Raw genomic sequence first — 3,906 nt, 5'->3', positions numbered from 1 at the left:
CCCCTCTTGATGGGGCGGCGCCCGCCTTGTCTGGGTGCGTACGTCGGCAGACTAGCTACCGGGCATGGATTTTGATATGGTCGTCCTTGTCAGGGTTGGTTTCTCATCACATGAGGTTCGATGCTTAGTCGTCATGGAGTAGTGTTTCTTGGCTCTAGGTCACTGCCGATCAAGCCAAGCTGGATGCTTGAAGCTAGGTTGGGGGAGGCACCTCCACACGTTGTAGCGTCGGTGATGGTTCATGGCTGTGGTTGTCAGGGATACATTATGCCGGCTTGCGGACCAGTTCCTCAGTTCGCAGACTTGGCGTCTGAGCTGGCCTCGATGATGGCCGTCGGCAGTCACTGGCTAGGTGACTGATGTCAGGCTTTACCTACCATGATGTGTGCATTGTGAAGTGAGCCAGCTTGGGTGGTGATCGGTGGTGATGGTTGTGTTAGCGTTGCATTCATGAGCGGATCAGTGTCGGAGAACACGAACATGGCGTCGTGTGAGATCGCCTAACCAGGGGCTCGAGGCTGGCTTGCCAGTGGCCCCCCTAGTCCACAGAGCATTGGCTGGGGATGCATGTATGGGTGCGTCCTACGGTGGAGGCGCATAACCAAACATTGGGACAGAGGCTAGGCTAGGAGTAGATGGAGTCTTGTCGCTCTTCTTACCGTGGTTGGTTGCTATGTGATGTGAGTGGCGTATGGTATCTCGCGACAGGGATACTGGGTTGGCGGCCCCTGATGGCGGGCCGCATGGTTGCTCTTTGGCGGGCATTATTCCGGTGATGGTGGCTCCCCTCCCGGGTTGTGTGGGCAACGGTAGGTATTGCGGTTAGTAGCTCAGACGTGCCCTCTCTCTCGGAGGGGCAGCATCCTAATCAAGATCTGGGGATCGAACATCGCGGCGCTACTCTTGAGGACCTCATGGTGGCACAGGTGAGTTACCTAGCGAAAGCTCTATGCCTGGGCGCCGCTGCCGACGACACTCATGGGTGCCACACTCTTCTTGAAGACGTCGTTGTGCTTCTTATCTCAGTGTCAGGGCTCCGGGTGTAGACCTTTGTCCGGTATGGACTTGGAAGCGGCGACGCTCTATGCTGTTCTCCCTCTTGGGGGCGTTCTCGTGGAGCTTTGGTGTGCTAGTTCGTAGCGTGAGGATGTTTAGTTCTTCCGGTGCTTGTTGCTGGCAGCGTAGTCGCGTGCTTTTTCCTTGTGTCCGATATCTCAAGATCGGCTTTGTAAGGGCTACCTCACCATATTGTATCAGTTGGCCTTGTACATCTTTGGATGTTGCTTTATTTATAAACAGTGCGAAATCCTGTATCGAGAACAACAAAAACAATAGCAACAGCAAACAGACCAACAACTTCAGAATAGTTTTTCTTTTAAAATTACACTTGCTTAATTAACTACATGCAAAGAACTTTCTATAGTTTTTTTAGAGAAGGACAACCTATGATATGCTAGCTAGCTAGTTAGGTATTTCAACACAACATTAACATGAGGCAGGTGGATAGTGAGTGTGTGAGAGTGAGGTCTCTTTTGCTTTTTCCTGTCTCATTTGTTACTCCTACTTCGTTCTCTGACAAAGACATGTTCTGACTCCATAATACTGATTCACAGTGATGATGGTGGATCGACTATACCTTGACTAATCCATGTACAACAAAAATTACTACGTACTCACTCCTTCCGCAAATACTTGTCATCAAAATGGAAAAAAGGGGATGCATCTAGACGTATTTTAGTTCTAGATACATCTCTTTTTATCGATTTCAATGTCAAGTATTTCCGGACGGAGGGAGTAAATGATTAAAAATCCAAGGGTCAAATCCTGGTCAATCGATCCGGCAAATTTTGCATGAATCTGGCATGACATCCAGTGTGATTAATAGGAGTTCCAATTATAATTAGCCTCCACAAAGCTGCATGGAGGAGGATGTAATCATGTTTCAGAAAGCAGGCCGAAAGCCTTTTTCGGTAACCATGTTTCAGAAACTTCGCTTTCCATCAATCTGAAAATAAGTGGTAGAAGGCAAAAGAATGAAAAAAAACATATGTAGAGGATTCGCAAAACCTAAAGCCACACAAACAAAACCAGCAGTATGCTAGCTGGTCCATGACATTGACAAGTCAATTAATTTGGTGCAAACATATGTATGAATGATATCGCCAAGGATAAGAGAAGGAAAACAAATTTAAATATACCAATAGCTAGGCTCTTCTTTTGTTCACGTGTGCATGTTGCATGAGCCAAGTGTACGGCATTATGGCTTGTTTTTGCTGCATGATGGCGACAGGCTGCTTCCCATTTAGTTAGCCATGATAGGTCCTAAATTAGTTTATTCACGTATCGTGTAGAAGGAGAACTAATTTCATTTCTTTTTTGTACGTTCCATGCTTACAAGAAAATAGAAAAAAAGACACTTATATAATTACCAGACAAAATCAACTGTTTATCGCTTTCTCTTCCCTTTTTGTTCTGCATCAGTATCAACAATCATAGTACTAATAGCTTCCTATACTGGTGGTTATAAATTCAATAAAAGAAACCACGAAACTATCTGAACAATTTGAAACAATATGTAAAAACTTAGATTAACTAACGAATGAAATACAAAAGAAATGTTCATGTCTATGTGGAGTGAATCAATCAAGCTGCGCAAAGCCCTAATAATTGTTTTTGTATTAGTAACTCATATGACAATACAACCGCTCCATACGAAAAGGTAGTATGATGATTCATGGATGCTTATCCATCATACAAATATATTGTGCAAAATATATAAAGTTAGTTCAGAAAAAATAGTGTCTAGAACAATCTTCACATTAATAGTGTGATCTATCTCAAGGACTCACACAAGATTACAAACTTTGTTCCCTTAAGTATGCCAATCAGGATACGCCTATCAACATGTAGAACATGACAAACTAAATTGGAGCGAGGGACATAATCTAGATCAATGTTTGAAGTGTCAAGTGAATACGTTGAGTCATTTGTCGTTATCAAGCATTCCATACACCTAGATGATATGTGCAAGAACAATCAATTATGAAGAACAATCCAAAATCACACTAGTAAGTAGTGCCATGAAACACAACATACCAAATTATTAGGTAATTGATAAGCTTAAGAACACTTTTTCAAGAAGCGAGTGTGAAGATTACAAACTTAGTTCCCTTAAGTTATGCCAATCTGGATACACCTAACAACATGCAGAACATCACAAGCTAAATCAGAAAGATGGATAAAATCTAGATCAATGTTTGAAGTGTAAAGTGAATACGATGAGTCATTCGTCGTTATCAAGCATTTGATACACCGAGATGATATGAGCAAGAACAATCAGCTATGATGAACAATCCAAAATCACGCTAGTATGTAGTGCCATCAAACACAACATACCAAATTATGAGGTCGATAAGCTTAAGAGCACTTTTTCAAGAAAAGAGTGTGAAGATGAAAAGAAAATGTGCGATGCCAGCTATAAATGCTACTACACCATGTGGGTCTCTTCCATCATCCAACCTTCAAGCACCTGGAGCTAAAACATCAAAGACAAGTGAGCAATAGTAAATACAAATCAAACATGAAGACCTTCATCATATTTGTCCTCCTTGCCATGACAATGAACAACGCCAGTGCCACTAGGCAACTAAGCCCTATAGGCAAGGAATTGCATACACAACAACAACAATTCCCCCAACCACAACAATTCCCTCAACCACAACAAATCCCCCAACAACAACTCCCCCAACAACATCAAATCCCCCCAGCAATCACAACAATTCCCCCAACAACAAATCCCCCAACCACAATAACTCCCCCAGCAACAATTCCCTCAACAGCAGCAATTCCCGCAACAACAACAATTCCCCCAACAACAATTTCCCCAATAGCAATTCCCACAATAGA

The 3,906-nt window shown here is 43.1% G+C and overlaps 1 pseudogene; it reads left to right on the top strand.

The window, feature by feature from the left end:
* Window positions 1-3,525: 3,525 nt before the first annotated feature.
* LOC123083601 (gamma-gliadin-like) overlaps window positions 3,526-3,906 on the top strand; it is a 1,320-nt pseudogene continuing 939 nt past the window's right edge.

This window comes from Triticum aestivum, chromosome 1B (genome assembly GCF_018294505.1).
Source record: "Triticum aestivum cultivar Chinese Spring chromosome 1B, IWGSC CS RefSeq v2.1, whole genome shotgun sequence".
In the NCBI taxonomy this organism is placed as follows: Eukaryota; Viridiplantae; Streptophyta; class Magnoliopsida; order Poales; family Poaceae; genus Triticum; species Triticum aestivum.
The sequence above is the reverse complement of the archived record's forward strand: the minus strand, read 5'-3'. Positions and strand labels throughout refer to the sequence as shown.